This window comes from Pelodiscus sinensis, chromosome 5, assembly GCF_052426305.1.
Source record: "Pelodiscus sinensis isolate ZL-2025 chromosome 5, ASM5242630v1, whole genome shotgun sequence".
NCBI lineage: Eukaryota > Metazoa > Chordata > Testudines > Trionychidae > Pelodiscus > Pelodiscus sinensis.
The window spans coordinates 131431926-131451935 of NC_143056.1; the positions used below are offsets into that span (position 1 = coordinate 131431926).

The following is a 20010-nucleotide window of genomic DNA, read 5'->3' on the forward strand; positions in this document are numbered from 1 at the left end:
GGGGGGGGGATGACCTCTGCTGCTGCCCCACTCCAGGCCTCCCAGTAACGCCCCAGTCACTTATGGAGGAGACTTTGGGCAAGTGTGGGAGGAGCTGGAAGTGGCAGGGCAGAGGTGGAGCTGGAAAGGGGCAGAGAGGGGGCAGAGCAGAAGTAGGGCAGGGGCAGGGCCTGTGGCAGGGAAGTTGCCCGAGGTCCCATGCCAATGGCACTGAGAGGCGATTGTTCTGATCCCACCCCCCTCGGGATGACCCTTCACCCCGGTTCTCAGAAAGGGATCCTTGTGTAGCCCTGTTTGTGACAACCTGACACCTAATATTCCCTATAATGTCCCCCTCCCCCCGCTGCCCCGGGATCCCCCTGCCCCTCAATTCTGGGAAAGGGATCCTTGTGCAGCCCCGTTTGTGTCGACGTGACTCCACAATATTCCCCAGGGTCACGTGATGCGGAGCTGTTTGTACAAAAGTGTGATCCGGGAGGGATCATTGTAAAAGTCTTGCTCTGCTAAGACAAACAATCCAATAAGATCGTAATGCGTATTGTGGTATGTGAAGCGGTGGCATTTGGCTGCTTACATGTTGCTGAAACATGAGATGAGATTCATAACACCCGCAGCAGCTTTCCAGGTACAACAGTAAAAGGTGTTACCCGGATCATTGGGGCAGTGCGCACAAGCACCAGGGTTACCCCAGGAACTGGGTACAATGGAAACCTCTCCGAGATAGTACGGCACAAGGGGAACTGTCTGACCCAAGTCCCAGCAAAACACTTTTTGTAGTTGTTAAACCAATTTCTTGGTTACAGTTATAAGCCAGTTTGTGCAATTCATATTTGGGAGGCACAAAGAGCTGTGCGAGCCTCTCTCCACATTGAGGGAGAGGGTGAAATTTTATGAGCTTGTGCAGCGCAGGCCTTTCTATACAGAGCAAAACAGTATGATTTTGGGTTTATCACCAAAAAGGGTGTGTGCGTGAGTGCTAGGTGAGTCCTGTCACACAGAGCTGACTTCAGTCTGTGTGTGCAGCTGGGTGTGTCCTACTTAGCAAGAGGCCCAAGAGTTGAATTCGGCAAAATAGGAAAAGGGAATCCAGACAGGTGGATCAGAAGAGGTTCAGTGAAACTCCAGTACATTAGGCGGTATCCTGAATGGATAAATCCATCCCATGAACTCTTGTACAGCTGTTTCCCATCTCACCTCCCCATGTCTCTCTTTTCCTTTAAGGTTATTCATTTGAGGTCATCACAGCCAATGGGAAGAGCAGCTATGTGGTTGGGATCTCTCTCTGCCACTGCATCGGCAAAGTCATCCTGTTCAGCCAAGGTGCCAAAGATGAGGGATGGGTAGCCCAATCGGAGCTGCTGGGAGAGCAGGTAATATGGAATATGGGTGTGTATGTGGGTGTGGGTGGGGGGAGAGGGGTTGACGAAAGCGTGTACATTTTAACATTGTGTAATGTTCATGTTTGGCTTCACCTTCACCAACAATTCAGTGGGAGAGCCTCAGGCAGGGGGATAAATTTGTCTGGTTTAGGGAAGTGTATCACAACTGACATTCAGCATCTCTCCAATATCCCACTGCTGTTACCTTTGCTTAGCTCTGATCTATACTAGGATTCCGAAATAATCCCACAACTTCACATTTATAAGTGGCGCGTCCATACCCCCAAACTCCTTATTTTGAAGTAACAGGCCATTGAATTCAAATTCTGTGCTCCTGTTTTTCAGAAGGAGTAACACTAATTCCAAAATAGTGATTTCAAAATAATATTAGTGTGGATGCTCCGGTACCACTAATTTAAACTTATTGGCCTCTGGGAGGCCTCCCGCAGCTCCTCAGAGTGCTTCCTGGGGCTGTAAGTCCAAGGCAGCACATCCACATTAAGAGACCCTACCTTAGATTAATTTCGGTCCTTCCCCATAGTGAGGACATGCTAGTTTGAATTTGTTAAAATGCAAGTACTTAAGTTAAATTTAGTAATGTCAAAATAGTTCCCTAGTGTAGACATGGCCTGATAGTCTACACAGAGGACCAGACCCACCAAAGGACTTAGGCATTGAGACAAACGCAGGGAGGCAGTTGCCTGTGCCAGTGACGGATGTATGGGGGATGAGAGGCACTCTTCCACCTAGCCCACAGGTGCCTCATCCAGTAGGCATGCTCAGAGCTGCCAAGATCTTCCCAACCCAACTGATGGAGACAAGAGAGAATTTCCCGCTATAGCCTCCCTCTTTAGAGTCCTCATCTAGGACTTGGGTGACCCCTGTTTGAATCCCTGATTTGGGAGAAGGCTTTCACCAGGGATCATCCCTTTCTCAGGGAGTGCTCTGGCCACTGGGCATAGTGCGGTTGTCATTTGCACATGTTCTGTGGCCCAACGGAGACTGAATTAGTCAATTAAAGTGGAACAACTGTAACAGGGGAATTTGAAGGAGTCCACGTGAGAATATTTCACAGCTCAGGGGTTAGGGCTCTGATATGGGAAATACCAGACCTCTGGTCAACCCCTTCCCTTCTGGCCAAGTGTACCAGAGGTGGAGGAGTTCTTGTCTTATCCCAGTTTGTGGACTATGCTGGTCAAGATGTGGGGGGAAATGGGCAAGAGGCAACTATATGCTGAGAATAAGACAGTGAGCCACCTGCCTTGCCTTTGAGACAGGAACAAAGAAGCTTCCACTGCAAAAACTTAGGCACCATGTTATTTTAGGGACCTACCGGGGTCAGTGGCAGCCATGCAGGGGTTTTGTGGATCACAGTGGAAGCTACGTTTGGGGGTTAAGCACAAAAGTACCTTTGTGGATCTGGGCTAGAGAGATTTGGGCATGGAAAATAACATTACTGGTGTTAGTAACAGTGTCTGGAAAAGATCACACAACAGTAACAAAGTGAATTTCTCGAAGCTCTAGCTGCCTGTACATGCCACCTAAACAAAACTTATTCTCTGACTGAACCACTATTATAAAGTGGAGTGGTGCTAGACTGAGCTATAAAGGAATTGCACCACAGTTCGCATTCAGCATCTCAGCCCCTCCAAGATCTCACTACCTATACATTCAAGAACACTTACAGCAATGGTGCCACCTGCTGTGCTGAGGGAGGTTGAGGCTAATGATAGAATGGACACTAAGACTGAATCCTTCTCTCCTTAGGGCCAGAAGGGTATCAGTGGGAGGAGGGGACTAAATTGAGGGGGTGACTTCTTTGCCTCTCCAGAGCTGCTCCAAGTTCGGCAGCACACTGTGCGCTGTGGACCTGAACAGAGATGGGAACACAGACCTGGTTCTGATCGGAGCCCCCATGTACCACACACCTCTGACTGGAGGACTGGTCTACGTCTGTCTGATTGACTGGCTGGTAAGAAAGAGGACGGTGCAATGGGGAAGATGGAGGTGATGGGTTTCTAGTTTGATTGGAATGCTGTGGGACGGTGATGTCAACAGCATGGGGGGGGGCAGGGAAACAGTAGGGGGTGCTCCCCCCCATTCAATACTAGCTCCAATGCTCCAGAGCAGCCCTAGGGGGTGCTGTGCTACTGGGACCAGGGACAGGAGCCAGGCAGTGGGCATCTCTGATGACAGCAAATGCTGATCCTTTCCCCTTGTGTCTCTTTGGATGGGCCTGCAGGGGGCGACGCTGATTTTCAGCACAACTCTGCAGGGGCAGATGGGGCAGGTGTCTGGGCACTTTGGGGCCAGCATGTCTGAAATCGGGGACATCAGCGGGGACGGACAGACGGACGTGGCCATCGGGGCCCCCATGGAGAACGAGAACTGCGGGGCCGTGTACATCTTCCATGGGAAAAAGGGAGGCCTTAACCCTCAGTACAGTCAGGTGAGCCCAGCTCCTGCAAGGAGGGGTCAGCACACAGCTCTGAAGTGGCATCATGGGGCCCCATAGACTCCTCGTGCCTATGAAACCCTAGCTGCCTCTTTCCCATCCCACAACCTCTGCTGCCCCCTAGTGCCCATTATACAGGACACTCGCTCTGTCCCTATCCCTTTCCCTCTGGTGTCCACTGTACAGAGCAACCATCCCTCCCACACGCCTTACTGCTCTCTCTGCCCCACAGCGCATCGAGGGGGCGCAGTTCCCCAGCAGGCTGCACTACTTTGGCCAGGCCGTCAGTGGTGGGGGAGACCTGACGGGGGATGGGCTGCCGGACATCGCAGTGGGAGCACAAGGCCAGGTCCTGCTGCTGAGGTGAGTCCCTCTGTGTCCTGGCCCTGCCCCACTGGGCCATCTCAAGCCTTGTCTACCTCACAGAGTTTTTGATAGACGTTATGTTGATGATCAACATGTGCTGAACTTTCATCACTATTGCATGTTCACACTACGCTCCTTGTGTCCTCAGAGCACAGTCACACGTGGTGCATTGACAGTGCAAACAGTGTCCTGTGGATACCCAGGAGCAGCATGAGGTGGGCTGCAGCAGCTGGCGCCCCAGGTGGAATGCGCAATCGGCGCCCCCGCCTGCACGGCCGTCAATGGGGTGACATCATCATCGGGCACCCCATGCGCCCCGTGACATCATCTTTGGGCGCCGTTGAAGGTGGCACCCTAGGTGATGGCCGAGTTGGCCTATCGCCACGGGCCACTTCTGTGGGTACCTATCGCACTACTCACCCATTCTGCAGCTAGGATTGCGGGAAAGTGCAGTGGATGGCGATGCCTTATGGGTGTGAGCTCAACATCCCATGATGCAGTCCTTTCCATTCTGACATTCTATGAGCTCCCAACTATATCCTGTGGCATGTTTCAATGGTTCCTGTTCACTACGGCCTACCACCTCTGTCCTAAAGGATGGATCCCGCACTGCTCTGTCCTCTTCTGAACACATCAGGAATGGTGAGGCAGGATATTATGAACTTCCAATCTGAACAGGGATCAGAATTGCCTGACCTGCTGTGTGCAAGGGAAAGAAACAACCCCAGGTTGCTTTTAATATTCACGGACCAGTGGACTGTCACTTTTAGGGTTGGGAAACCAGAACTGATTGGTGGGATCACACCACTGATTGAGGGCTGCCCTCTTGGTAGAGAAGCCAGTGACGATTGCAGTGTGGAAGCTGGTAACTCTGAACTTCTACTATTTGGTTGTGAATCAGTCTGAAGTCATGAAGTCAATGGTGGGGGCTGAGTTACTGCAAGTGCGCATGGCCATGAATAGAGTCCTGCTACAAAGGACTGTGTGACTGTGATGGGTAGGAGGAGTGCTGGCCTTTTCTGGACATCCCAGCATTCAGTAATCAAAGGGTTAAACCTAGGTAGCTAGAAGGTGCTGGCAGGAGCCAGGAGAACTAATGAAAAATGTGTGACATTTGAATAGAAAGGGACCTGCCTGCTGTTTTTCTTTGTGTGAGTTTTCAGCCAGCAGTTGAAGGAACAAGGTAAATTGAACTAGGCAGGACCTAGCATGCTACAAAGAAAACTGGGCATAGGAATGGACTGAACCTTGAAGCACAGATATGTGAGTAGATAGGGAATGTCTGTTTAGATGTGATCAGATTATTCTTCCTAAAGTGGTGTTCCTGTGAGTGCTCCACTTAGGTCTTAGTGCATCCTCATGCCACTGATCAGAGATTTTTGCCTAGCAGTGCCTCCCATCTTATGCTGTTTTTGTTTGCTAAGTGCATGCGTGGTGCAAGCCTCCCTCTGTTCCTTTTCTACTGTGCTCAGCTGAAGACGGAGTCGCAGTAGTTCTCTCCTTTCTGACAGAAAAGAGTAAAATAGTCTAGTTAGTTGTTCGTAGTTTGTCAGTTTATACTTAGTTTTACCTACTTCTCTATTTTAGGGAAAATACCCTGCTTTCCTGGGTTTTCCTTTTTTATTTTTGCCTTCGTACTTTGTTTTTTTCCTCATGTTTGAACGTTCTCATTTGTTCAACATGCTAGGCTTCCCTGCTTTTAAGAAATGTGAGTCATGTCAGGACTCAATGCCGGGGGCTGACGGACACGCCTGTTATATAAAATGCTTAGGAGAAAGCCACGCAGCACAAAAGTGCCTGTACTGTCAAAACATTATGGTAAGAGTGAGGAAAGATCACAAAATGAATTTGAAGAATCTTCTCTGGGAGAAATCCCTCCAACCACCATGGGATAAATTCCTGAAGAAACGGGCACACTCAGCACTCCACCAGAGGGCTAGCTCATCGCCCCACAGAGGTACTTTGGTGCCACGTGGTTCCCTGGTATAATCACTGCCTGCCACGTTCTGGGCTACTCATTTCCTGGTCCCATCAACTATGCGGAGAAATGTAAAACGACGTCAGCAAAGAGAGCTGAGTCGGAACTGAAACCGTGAACTGCTCCCTCAGCTCCTGCTGATGCAATCAAATGTCCGGCACTGACAAAGCCAGACATGCCACTGCTTGCACCCAACGACAACCTGGCACCGATTGAACGAGGCAGCTCCTGCTAGCCGGAGTTAAAGCGCACTCCCACACTGGAGCATAAAAAAGCAATAAGCAAAACATGGCACAAAAAGACTCGCAACCAGCTGCTCCACCTCCACCAGTGCAGAGAGTGGCTTCACCATGCTCTCCAACAGTACCTCGCTCTAGCCTGCATGGGCAAACAGCAGAAAAACTTTCTTACTCTCCCACACTAGAATCACCACAAATTACACATGGCATTTCTCTGCAATCACAGCCTCCCACAAACCAGTCAATGATCTCTTACTCTTTGCACACCCCATGATGAAAAAGGCTTGTGGAAAACACGTCCAAATTTATGTCCGCCTATACCTCCTTGGAATCTAAACCTCGTATTTGACACACCCACTAGGCTGTCCTTTGAACCACTAGCCACCAGTGTTGTCTTCAAGTCGTCATTGTCAAGTCCATGTCAAGTCTCAAGTCACTACAGTTCAAGTCTCAAGTCGAGTCTCGAGTCCCTAAAATCACTTTCGAGTCAAGTCCCAAGTCGAGTCTCAAGTCTTAATTTAAAAAATGTCAAGTCACTTTTGTACAAGCCATCAATATCGGCATTTTCGGACAATTTTTTCACCAAGTCGATTTAACAAAATTAGCGAGTCTCAAGTCACAAACAATGAACCCGAGTCGAGTCTCAAGTTGAGTCACCAAGGCGACTTAAGTTGACTTGAGTTCAAGTCATGGGACTCGAGTCAACAACTCTGCTAGCCACTACCCCACCGCAATACCTATCCATGAAAGTGGCTTTCCTAGTGGCAATAACATTTGTGAGACAAGTGGGCGAAATTGCAGCCTTCATGGCTCACCCACCATACACTACCTTTACTAAAAATGGGGTCATTCTCAGACCTCATCTGGATTTCTCCCTAAAGTTACATTGGACTTCCACCTGAAAGAACCCATATACTTACCCATGTACTTTCCTAAACCTCACACCTCTCTGAGAGATTCCATCTTGCACACTCTAGATGTCAGATGAGCCCTCGCTTTTTAATTAGAGAGGACCAAGGAGCCCAGGAATCAGACAAACTCTTCATCTTTATCCAGTCCCCACAAGGGAACAGCTGTCTCTGCACGACGGATTTCCAAATGGATTGCATGTCCTATATAGTTTGCACTACAGGGAGCACCTGGGTGATGGTTTTGTTCTCTCCATGGCAGGTCACGGCCAGTGCTCAGAGTCGAGGTGTCCATCAGCTTCCAGCCCCCCACAATCCCCCTCTCAGCCTTTGAGTGCCAGGGACAGGAGCAGCTGGACACAGAGGCCAGCAGGGCAGAGGTCTGCTTCACCATCACAAAAAGTACCATGGACAGCCTAGGTGAGACCAAAACCACCCTCGTTCCCCTTCCCTCTAAGCCAGGTAATCCCCTGCCCTGGGGCTGGATTGGAACCAGCACCCTCTGGGGGGGAGGGAAGGCCTGTCTCCCATGTCCTCTTGAGGGTCCCCCTCTAAGGCTGTGTCTACACTACAAAGAAACATCTGAAAAAGATATGCAACCTTTTCCACTTTTCTTTCAGAAGAGGCTGTTCCAAAATTTGGCGAATCTACATGGTGCCAAATTTCAGAAAAACCTGTTCTTTTGGCACATCCCTTCTTCCTTGTACAACTAGGTTTACATGGATGGCAAAAGAATATGTCTGTGTTTCTGAAATTTTTTTCTGAAAAGCAGACGCGTTCCTTGGACACGGCGTAACTTTTCTGGTATCCCAGAAAAGAGCTGCAGTATAAATGTAGCCTGAGTCTCTCTCTGTCCCTCATTTCCCCTCTCCCATAGGTGACAGGATCTCCAGCACCATCCAGTACAGCCTGGCCCTGGACCCGGGGCGGAGGAAGATCCGAGCTGCCTTCGGCTCCACCGGCCCCGTCTTGAGCAGGGAGCTGATGCTCAGCATTGAGAAGAAATGTGAGATGCACCAGATAATGTTACCTGTGAGTGATGCGGGGAGGGGGGCCTGGCTTCTTCCCCTCCTGCTTGTCTGCCCCTCCAGCCCTGCCCCTTGCTTCAAATCATCCAGAGAACAAATCTCTCTCCAGATCCTACCCAGCCTCCGTTTCCCTTCTGGGGCCCAACATGTCTCTATCTTTCCAGTTCTGCCCTGAGGACACCCTGACCCCCATCGCCTTGCACCTCAACTACACCCTCACAGGGGAACCCATTGTTGCCGCTGGCAGTCTTAGACCCATCCTGAGTGAGGACTCTGCGCTGGTGTCTGCAGGCTCGGTAAGGTGCCAGAGCCCAGCCCCAGGGTGGGTCTGTGGCAGGAATCGATCCAGTGACCTTGGAGTTCAAAATCAAGAGACTGCAAAGTTCAGAGCCAGCAGCAGGCTCCAGAACCCTGTACAGAGTGCAGACCCCAGGGGGCGACAGAGCCCGATGCTGAGTTTGCCTTGGTTATGGACCCATCTCCCTGAACCGGAACATTCCAACTTCTCCTCAGAGCTCCCAACATTTCAGTCCAAAAACCAAAATGTTTTGCTGAAGTTTTTAAAAAAATGTATTTTGGCCAGGGGCCACTAGAGGGAACGGCTCCATGCCCTGTTCCCCAGCCCTTCTGCAACCAAGAGCATCCCTAGAAGAGAGATTCTGCCGCTGGCCAGAGCAGGGAGGTGGAAGGCGAGGGACCTGTGTCTGTCTGTTTGTGTGTCTGTGTGGCGGAGGGGTGGGAGGCTGAAGATGAGTTTGGCTGTGCAGGGGACTGGAAGCTTCTGGGGTAACTGGAGGGTCCCTGTGTCCCTGCAGTGTCACTCAAGCAGGGGTGTCTGCAACTCCCTCCCCGCCCACCTGACCCCTGCCCTCCTGGGTCTCTCCCCAGCTCCCATTTCAGAAGGATTGCGGCACTGATGACCACTGTGATGACCAGCTAGAAATCTCCTTCAGTTTCTCCGGGTAAGTCACTGAGTGGGGTGAGAATTCAGTAAGGTGTCAGATGAAGATCCAAGGTGCCATGTCAAGATGGACGGGTCTCCCCAGTAGCACCTGCTATGAGGAACCCGTCCAGCGTGGTCACTCCTGAGAACTTCAACATGCAGTGGGAGATTGTGTCAGATTTCCAGAGCTGATGGATCCTGGGTGGGAGGCGCTGCTGTGGGGATGATGGTGTTCCCTGGGTCAACCCTGTAATGGGAAGCTCACAGCAGCGGGTTCCCCAGCTGAGAACTGTTATGGGAAGATAACAGATCAGTCAGGGCACTGCCCTGCAGAAGCTCACCCCTTTCTTTCCCACTTAGCTTGAGTGCCTTGGTGGTGGGCGTCACCCCTGAACTCAACATCACCGTCTCCATCCAGAACCGTGGGGAGAATTCCTACAACACCACAGTGCAATTCTTCTACCCGGCCGCGCTGTCCTACCGCCGGATCCTGCTGCTCCAGGTACCACACCCTCTCTAAACACCAGACATGGGTGGCACGGGACATGGGATGGGTGTGAGTGATCAGCTGCTCCAGGTACCCCAATACACACCTGGCATAAAGGATAGGCTCTAGTGGGGGTGAGGTGTGTGGAGAATCTCCACGGGGCGCTGTGCTGTGGGAGCAGGCAGGGGCCCAGCAGGGGGTGCTGTGCTGTGGGAGCAGGCAGGGGACTCAGCAGGGGGCGCTGTGCTGCAGGGAGCAGTTGGGGGCTCAGCAGGGGGCGCTGTGTTGCAGGGAGCAGGCAAGGGGCCCAGCAGGGGGTGCTGTGCTGCAGGGAGCAGGCAGGGGGCCCAGCAGGGGGCGCTGTGCTGCAGGGAGCAGGAGGGGGCTCAGCAGGGGGCGCTGTGCTGCAGGGAGCAGGCAGGGGGCTCAGCAGGGGGCGCTGTGCTGCAGGGAGCAGGCAGGGGCCCAGCAGGGGGTGCTGTGCTGTGGGAGCAGGCAGGGGACTCAGCAGGGGGCGCTGTGCTGCAGGGAGCAGGCAGGGGGCTCAGCAGGGGGCGCTGTGCTGCAGGGAGCAGGCAGGGGCCCAGCAGGGGTCGCTCTGGGCCCCGTCTCTCACTGGCTGGTCCCTGTGCTCAGTCTAACAGGAGGACCATGGCCATTAAGTGCAGCTCGGCAGTGAGCTCGGAGGAGCAGACTCAGAGGAACAGCACCTGCCACATCAACCCCCCCATCTTCTGGAGCGGAGCCGAGGTAGGGACGGGCCCTGGCCTGGGACCCCCAGTGTGATCCCACCTGAGATCAGAGCGGGGCAGGTCACTGGGGCAGCCCAGCCCGTGGCGAGGGATGTGCTGGGGCCAGCGCCAGGGGAGCCCGGCGAGTCAGTGCGAACAGAGAGCTGAGCTCACTACGGGCTGGGTCAGGCCGTTCCAGGGCTGGCAACTAGGGGCCAGACGGAGGAGCTGGGAATGAGGCCCCACTGGAGAAGTGAGGGGAGGGGCCGTTCCCTTCGCCATTGGGGTCCTTAAAAGGATGGTTAATGTTACGTTGTCATAGCACAAAGCCAGCTGGGGTCTCAGGTTTGATGCCCTGCCATGGTAGCAGCTTTGCCTCTCTGGGCCCATTTATCCATCTCGGTTCATACCACAGCCCCTCCCCCAAACCTCTGTGCCAGCCCCTCCCCCGCAGTCTCTGGCAGTTCCCCAGGCCCCGAGCCCAGCGACTCTCTCACCCCCTGTGTGTTTCCCAGGCCGTCTTCATCGCCACCTTCGACGTCTCCTCTGAGGCCGACCTGGGGGACAGGCTGCAGATCACGGCCAGCGCCAGCAGGTGAGGGGCTGTGCAGGGCCAGGGAAAGGGGGTTGGGGCAGTGGGGGGGGCAGTGCATAGAGTAGGGCAGGGCAGAGGCCTGTGGTGCACCCTCCCAGCACAGTTATCTGGCTGCATCTTCTCACGTCTCTCCTTTGCCTTCCCCTCCCCCCAGTGACAACGGCGGCCCCGTCACCGAGCGCATGGTTCACCGGGCGGAGCTGCCGGTCAAGTACGGCATCTTCATCATCCTCACCAGGTAGGTCAGTGCAGAGACATTGGGAGAGAGCCCCCTGCTGGTCCCCTTCCTGTTCCCTGCAGCACAGCGCCCCCTGCTGGACATGACACCCACTGCCACCCTCCAGCTCTACCCATCACACTCCCATCTCCCTCGTTCCTCCCCCAGCCTCGAGGAGTCGACCAAGTACGTCAACTTCTCCGCCAAGGCGGCAGAGACAAGCGCGCCAGTGACACATCGGTACGAGGTGAGGCCGGTCGCACAGCGTGTGAGGGGAAGGTGGAGCAAAGGGAGGCTCAGAGGAGGGGGCAGGAGTGGACCTGCCTGAGCTGGATCTAGTGAGTTAGACCATGGGGGATGGGGGGATGGGCAGGGAGCCAGAACTCCTGGCTTCTCTCCCCAGCTTTGGGAGGGCAGCGGGGTGTGGGGTGTAGAGCTGGGGTCTGGGGGTCAGAGCTGCCGGGTTCTCTCCCTGCAGTTCCTATGGGGAGTCTGTTTCTTCCAGGTGAAGAACCTGCAGCAGCGAAGCGTCCCCCTGTCGGTCACGTTCCAGTTCCCCGTGGAGCTGAGCGGGGTCCGTGTGTGGGACGCCTCTGAGGTCGTCCCCTCCAAGGTACCTGCCTCTCCCTGGGCTTGTGTGTGTGAGATGGGCCCTGTGACACCTGCTGTGCCCCACAGCACCCCTTGCTGGGACAGGCTGCCTGACCAGGGGAGCGGATAGGAGACCTTACGTTCCCCAGGGATCTTCTTAGAATTTATGGGGCCCTACAAAGTACTATTACACTGGAAGCCTGGAAAGGGAGAAGGGAGGAATGATGATATTGTCGAGATAATGTTCAGCAGCACACTAGTGAATGTTGTTAACACAGTGTAAATGAAGGCCCTGTGGAAGAACACAGTCTAACTGGAACCTGACCCGCTGTCCCTGGGGTTGGCAAATGCCTGTGAAATGGCTTCAACACCTGGCAAATCGCTCTTTCACAGGGTCGGTGTCTGCTCATGGCCCTGCCCTTCTTTCTTACTTTCCAGCCAGCTCAATCCTCTCCCGAGGAAGCAGAGCCTCAGCTCAGGGACAGGAATAATAGCTGGGGGGATATTAAAACCTAGGGGATGCCCCACATTTTCAGGTGTCCTATGCAGTGGTGTATTGTGTGTATGGGTAAGGGTGGCTCTGATGTTGCCATCTCCCAAACAGCAGTTACCTGCTCTGGGCCTCAATTGGAACCAGCACCCCAAGAGTGAAAAGGTCCCATGTTGCATTTCTCCTCCCATTAACACTGTGTCTCCCTCCCTCCTTCCTCCGCCTCTCCTCTCTTGCCCCCAGCCCCAGCTGGCTCAGTGCACCAGTGAGGCAGGAACACCGGGTTCAAACGACGTTGTGAAGCAGATGAGCGAGCGTCCCCTGCTGGTGAGTACAGGCCAGTGTGGTACCAGCAGCTCCTTTCCCTTGAACAAACACAGACCCTGATTTGAGGGGTGGCTTAGGGAAAGCCCTCCTGCTACAGATGAACCCAGACCCAGACCCCCATGGCCATGCCAAGTCCCTGCACGTCCCTGCCTCACCCAGCGATATCCTTCCACCCCAGGACTGCTCCGTGGCCACCTGTAAGAAGATCCGGTGCACAATCGCCTCCCTGGAAATGCAGCAGCCACTGGAGTTCATGATTAAAGGGAACGTCAGCTTCCAGTGGGTCTCCCAGGTACGAGAGCTGCCTCTGCCTCTTGGCCAGGCGAGGGACCCCCCCTTGTGAACAGTCCCGGTGCCCTCCCCAGAGGTGGCTGCATCACAGCACTGGGCCAGGGATTGCTCCTGTACGACCGGCCTGTCAATTGCTCTGGGACCCCTGGGGTGATGCTCTGGGCGGGTCGGTGTCATTTCTGTTCAGGGACAGGGAGTTTCTCTGTTCCAGACTCTGCAGCAGAAAGTGACCCTGGTGAGTGAGGCCCGGATTGAATACGAGGAGAAGAAATACACCCAGAAGGAGGGATTTGTCCAGCGCCAGGTACCAGAGTGACCGTGCCCGGATAGAGAGAGTGTGGGCTAGTGGTTAGAGCTGGGAGCCAGGTCTCCTGTCTCTGCTCTGGAAAGAAGTGGAGTCTGGGGGGGGGGGGGGTCATGGCAGGAGTCCTGGGTCCCCATCTCACGGCTCCTCCCCCCAGGTTCAGACGATGGTGGAACACTCTGAGGTCTCTAGCTACCTGCCCGTGGTCATGAGCAGCAGCGTGGGAGGCCTGACCCTGCTGGGTGGCGTCGCTGCAGCCATCTACAAGGTGAGGGGGGCAGGGCTCGTACCCCTCCCCCACAGGGTTGGAACCTGTGGTGCTCCCAGATAGTGGGTGAGGGGCAAATGTCTTTCCTTCCAATGTTCCCACAGCCCGTCTCTCTCCCTCCTGCTCTGAGCTCTCACCATTTCCCCCTCTGTCTCCTTCAGTTTGGCCTCTTCAACTTTGCCTGTACAAGGAGATGATGGACACTGTGGAGTGCGAGGGAGCTGACCCAACCCAGAGCACCACCAATGGCAACTCCCCTGCTTCTGAAATCCCCACACAATAGCCCCCCATGCACCCATGCCCCCTGGCTTTGCCTTCCGCTGGGCTGCTCTGGATCCACCCTGCTCCCTTTTGTTTGCTGGAAAGACTGGTCAGTGCTCATCCTCCCACCAGCAAAACACGTCCTGGTGCCAACTTGAGCTAATGGTTACTCAGATTAGACTTGGCAGGATTCTAGTTCCCTTTCTGAGACTTTGATGGGAAATGATCCAAAGTGTTTACCCCGAAACCAGCCCCAGCGATGCCTCCATGTTCACAGGTTTTATTCACAGTAAGGTGGCACTCTGATACATTTTCAAGCAACAGTTTCTGTGAGTTGCCTAACTTCTCAGTTGGATTCTCAACAGAAACATTTTGCCATTGGGGTTTTGTGTGTGTGTGTGTGTGTGTTGAAACTGATGTTTGATGCTGATTATTCTCTGCCCTCCCTCCCCATCTTTCTCCTGAAGAGAGAAAGGAAGAATCCCTGGATGCTGAGGAAGCAAGCCAAACCTACATGCTTTCACTTAAAACCATATAGTGAGAAACTTTGATTGAATCTGATCTAGTCTGTTAAGTAAGGAGCTAGTAAATGTATCTGAGCCTCTAGCTATCATCTTTGGAAAATCATGGGACACAGGAGAGATTCTAGAAGACTGGAAAAGGGCAAATCTAGTGCCCATCTATAAAAAGGGAAACAAGAACAACCCAGGTAACTATAAACCAGTTAGTTTAACTTCTGTGCCAGGGAAGATAATGGAGCAAGTAATTAAGGAAATCATCTGTAAACACTTGGAAGGTAATAAGGTGATAGGGAACAGCCAGCATGGATTTGTAAAGAACAAATCATGTCAAACCAATCTGATAGCTTTCTTTGATAGGATAACGAGTCTTGTGGATAAGGGAGAAGTGGTGGATGTGGAATACCTAGACTTATTAAGGCATTTGATATGGTCTCACATGATATTCTTATCAATAAACTAGGCAAATACAACTTAGATGGGGCTACTATAAGGTGGGTGCATAACTTGCTAGATAACCGTACTCAGAGAGTAGTTGTTAATGGTTCTCAATCCTGCTGGAAAGGTATAACAAGTGGGGTTCCGCAGGGGTCTGTTTTGGGGCTGGCTCTGTTCAGTATCTTCATCAATGATTTAGATATTGGCATAGAAAGTACACTTATTAAGTTTGCAGATGATACCAAGCTGGGAGGGGTTGCGACTGCTTTGGAGGATAGAGTCATAATTCAAAACGATCTGGACAAATTGGAGAAATGGTCTGAGGTAAAGAGGATGAAGTTTAATAAAGACAAATGCAAAGTCCTCCACTTAGGAAGGAACAATCCATTTTTCACACATACAGAATGGGAAGCAACTGTCTAGGAAGGAGTACGGCAGAAAGGGATCTAGGGGTCATAGTGGACCACAAGCTGAATACGAGTCAGCAGTGTGATGCTGTTGCAAAAAAAGCAAACATGATTCTGGGATGCATTAACAGGTGTGTTGTGAGCAAGATCCGAGAAGTCATTCTTCCGCTCTACTCTGCACTGGTTAGGCCTGAGTTGGAGTATTGCGTCCAGTTCTGGGCACCACATTTCAAGAAAGATGTGGAGAAATTGGAGAGGGTCCAGAGAAGGGCAACAAGAATGATTAAGTATCAGAGGGGTAGCCGTGTTAGTCTGAATCTGCAAAAGCGACGAGGAGTCCTGTGGCACCTTATAGACTAACTGAAGTGTAGGAGCATAAGCTTTCGTGGGCAAAGACCCACTTCGTCAGATGCATGCATCTGACGAAGTGGGTCTTTGCCCACGAAAGCTTATGCTCCTACACTTCAGTTAGTCTATAAGGTGCCACAGGACTCCTCGTCGCTTTTGAAGAATGATTAAGGGTCTAGAGAACATGACCTATGAAGGAAGGCTGAAAGAATTGGGTTTGTTTAGTTTAGAAAAGAGAAGATTGAGGGGCGACATGATAGCAGTTTTCAGATATCTAAAAGGGTGTCATGAGGAGAAGGGAGAAAACTTGTTCATCTTGGCCTCTGAGGATAGAACAAGAAGCTTAAACTGCAGCAAAGGAGGTTTAGGTTGGACATTAGGAAAAAGTTCATAACTGTCAAGGTGATCGAACACTGGAATAAATTGTCCAGGGAGGTTGTGGAATCTCCATCTTTGATGATATTCAAGAGTAGGTTAGATAAATGTCTATCAGGGATGATCTAGTCAGTACTTGGTCCTGCCATGAGGGCAGGGGACTGGACTCAATGACCTCTCAAGGCCCCTTCCAGTCCTAATAATCTATGATTCTATGAAAACCAACAGTCTTGTGGCATCCTAATGACTAACAATTGTATGATAAGCTTTCATGAGTTGCAACTCACTTCATCGGATGCATGAGCTGAAAGCAAAAGAATCAGACAGTAGGGATACAGTGATGGGAGTGATACATCAGAGCTAATTCAGTCAGGGTTGATAAATTGAAAATACCTCCAGTGGAAAATTACCTATTGTAATGACTGGGCCATTCCCAGTTCCTATACAGCTGTCATCATTATTTTCTTTATAATCGTTTCAGACTTTTATGTCTCATTACTGGGGCTTATTAAAAGTTAATAAATGTGTTGTAATGAATCCAGAGTGTTTGAATAGAAGTGTCTGGGTAATTCCATGTGGAATGGCAGATTGTATGGATAGCACATGTCTCCCATGTGCCTAGCAGGGAGATCTCTCGTTAAGAGACCTGTGGGGGGCAGGTAGGAGTGAGTCGTGTCCGGGTCAGTGTTGCCAGGTGGGTTTAGCCCTCCACACTCAGAACCTTCTGGAACTGGGTGGGGTAGTTTTGAGGCTGCTCCAATAGACTCCCTGCCACTTGTTGCTGGGATGAGACACCAGGGCGAGCAGGCAGAGCAGATACTATGACTTGTGTGTCCTGTGTGAGCTGGGAGACACTGATCCAGGAGCAGAGAGCAGGCTGGGGTCCCTCTCCCTGAGCGCTTGGCAACCAGTGAGCGATGTTCACCCTCGAACAGGGCACATGGGCAATGCTGATTGTAGTGAGACTAGGAGAGAAAATATCTTTTTCTATTTAAAGTGTCTGCTTTGAATGTTGTTTTTGTTTTAGCCAAACTATTTTACTTAAATTGTCCCTATTAGTTGGGGGGAGCTCAGTGGTTTGGTTGTTGGCTTGTTAAACCCAGCATTGTGAGTTCAATCTTTGCAGAGGCCATTTAGGGATTTGGAGCAAAAATTTGTCAGGGATGGTATTTGGTCCTGCTGTGAAGGCATCAGACTGGACTCAATGACCATCCCTTCCAGTTCCAGGAAATAGGCAATCTCCATTAATTTATAACAAATTTAATGTTGTTTTCATTTTAGCCAAGCCATTTTACTTAAATTGTCCCAGTTAGTGTGATTCACCAGCTTTCCTTTCAATGGAGCAATGGGGAAGGAGTCATTTCTGTTTTACTATTCTCAGATTGGTACCTTCTTGTAATGGTTTTTTTAAAAAACTTAACGGAATGACTGGTGAATCAGTTATCTGGCTAGCAGTGGTTTCAGTGGAGAAAGGAAGAGTCTGCCTGGTTTGCAACTGAAGATTCCTCCAAGCAAGGGAAGGGAAGATGTTGTTTCAAACACAGGAGACTACTGTGTATAGACAGAGCCTGGCACAGATACAAAATTAGTATCAGCATCCACATCTGCAAAAATGAGCCATGGATATCTGCCTCCCCATCCACAGATGCAGATAGCCATGAATAATCATGGATTTGCAGGACTCTTTGTCCTCTCTGCTTCTTCCCAATGTGTTTTCTGTGGGGACTGACAGTTCAGATTTTAATTTTTCCTTGTTTATGTTTATGGATAACTCTGGTGATAGTGTTGGTGGATTATCAACCAGCCATGTTACGCTGTAACATCCAGAAGAAAAGAAGAAAAGCCAGATGGGATGAGACCAAAGGTCCATCTAGCCCAGTGTCCTGTCTGCCGACAGTGGCCAATGCCAGGTGCCCCAGAGGGAGTGAACAGAACCGGGAATCATCAAGTGATCCCTCTTCTGTCATCCATTTCCAGCCCAACAAACAGAGGCCAAGGACACCACCCCTGCCCATCCTGGATAAGTATTGATGGACAAAACCTCCATGAATCTATCTCGTTCTTTTTTTGAACTTAACTCTGGGTTTCCAGCTACTTTTTTCTGGGTGTTGGGGTTTTATATTTTTAGGCACTTGAGAAAGGCAATGAACTGAACTTGAGACCACCCATAGGTTACACATACTCTAAAGAATAATGGAATTAATATAATGTGTAGTGTCTAGGAGAGAGCTGGGCAGCACAGGACATACATTTCTGGGAGAAAATTGAAGACTGGGCGTATGCTGGGGTCACCCTGCTGCACAACCCAGGCTGGTGAGACCCAAAGAGTAACCCAGGGGTAGCTGGCAGACTGATACTCAGGGAGTGACTTGCATACTCTTAGGCTGTTTGTGAGCTGCTGTTTAGCATGGCTTCATAACACCGCCCCCAGGCTGCAGGGTTGGGGTGACACTGCCTTTCATTAGCCCAATTGTACTCTGGAACACCATGGGGAAGCTTTGCTGGGCAGAAGACAGACACATGGAGCTTTTCTGTTCCGTGGTCTCGGCTGCAATCATTGTGGCCACACACTGGAATTACAAAGTCAGCAGCGTTCTCTGCAATAACCAGCTGTGATGCGGTGTACTGTAGGTTTCCATTGCTCTGGGAGAAAGCCGTTCCTTCCTTGTAGATAACCTACAGAATGGACAGTAAGTAACTTATAAAACATCGCTGTGCCTAGCGGAGCTGACAGCTACCGTGGGCTCCGGGCAAGGTGTGGGGGGCTTGGCCTGAGGCAGAAGGGGCAGGGCCAATGGCAGTCAGCCCATAGCACTGGCCAGATCACGATGCACCCCCTCCCAGCCCTCAGAGCCACATGGAGCCGCACTCCACTTCAGCACTCTGGCGATAATTCAAAGAGGCCCAGGGCAATTTGCCCCTTTTGCACCCCAGCCCCACTGGTGGGTCTGCCCGTGCCCAGGTTTCATATTGGCAACCAGACCCTGAACAAGATTGTTCCAAATAACACACGTCTTCTCAGTCAGCAAGCAGTGTTACCGACCCCCAATTATGACTTTTGCCAACAGGGAATTTGTCTACCCAACTGGAGCTTCCATAAGCTCTCCCAATCATTTTTTTGCCAGTGGTTTTTTTCCCCCTGGCCTTCATGTTGTTTGCTGCAATCAGCCTGTTCATTTTTATTTGTGTTTGGTTTAGCAATGTCACGCACACAGTACACTGTTTCTTAAGAAAGCCAGGCATTGAAGCGACATATTTAAGAAAGCAGACCAGTGAACAGAAGAATTGAACACTGTAGCCCAGTAGACTAGTTTATCTTTGTTATATTCAGGAGCAATGCAAGAAACTTACAGCTTAAGGTCTATAAACCTGGTGATGTCCGCCTCTGATGGGCACGAGTCCTGCCTTAAATGCTTGGGGAGCTCTCATTCACACAGAGACTGCCCCCACTGTGTTGAAACGAGGCCGAGCTCTCATAGAGTTAAGGAGCTTAAAGTAAAATCGCTCCATATTGACAGCAACAAAGGTCATGCCTCCGACCCAGGATCTGGGCAGGGCTCATCATCTAATAAGGAAATCTCTAAGCTCTCTAAAGGAAGGGAGAGTTCTTTACCTCAGCAACCTGGGAAGACACTCTGAGGGAAAAAAGTCCAGCTACTCAGACAAGAGCTGCCTCAGCACATTCGACCGCCCAGGTACCTCGGGCGAACAGCGCAGTAAACCTGAAAGAGCTTCAAATGCTGCACCAATAGAGGCAAAGTGCCATTCTGTGCCAGAATGCTGCACAGGGACCATGGAGCCCAAAAGGCCACTTGCACAGCTTGCTCCCGCACGGCGGCCCGGCTGAATGGCACAGAAGTCAGATGAGCGCCACAGCGGGAGGGAAAGGACATGACAGAGGCTCCAAGCCCCGCCCCCTGGCTGTGAACATCATGGCCCCGCCCCCTTTGCCTCCCATTGTGGCGCTCGGCTGACTTCTGCATTGCAGTCCCTTATTCCTACCTTATGGCTACCACTTTGGCACGCAGAGCAAGCGAACTGGCCGCTCTCATGTCAGGTCCACCAT

General features: G+C 51.5%; 1 pseudogene across 1 annotated transcript in view; it reads left to right on the plus strand.

The window, feature by feature from the left end:
- LOC106732928 (integrin alpha-D-like) overlaps window positions 1-15503 on the plus strand; it is a 29495-nt pseudogene extending 13992 nt beyond the window's left edge. The window contains exons 9-27 of the transcript XR_016349746.1: window positions 1222-1370; window positions 3211-3351; window positions 3622-3828; window positions 4067-4197; window positions 7588-7745; window positions 8203-8357; window positions 8518-8649; window positions 9242-9315; window positions 9657-9798; window positions 10420-10533; window positions 11030-11109; window positions 11264-11347; window positions 11495-11573; window positions 11832-11939; window positions 12651-12734; window positions 12913-13026; window positions 13237-13329; window positions 13487-13597; window positions 13759-15503. The product of XR_016349746.1 is annotated as an integrin alpha-D-like (transcript). The remainder of the gene's footprint in view (window positions 1-1221; window positions 1371-3210; window positions 3352-3621; window positions 3829-4066; window positions 4198-7587; window positions 7746-8202; window positions 8358-8517; window positions 8650-9241; window positions 9316-9656; window positions 9799-10419; window positions 10534-11029; window positions 11110-11263; window positions 11348-11494; window positions 11574-11831; window positions 11940-12650; window positions 12735-12912; window positions 13027-13236; window positions 13330-13486; window positions 13598-13758) is intronic.
- The last annotated feature ends 4507 nt before the right edge of the window (window positions 15504-20010 follow it).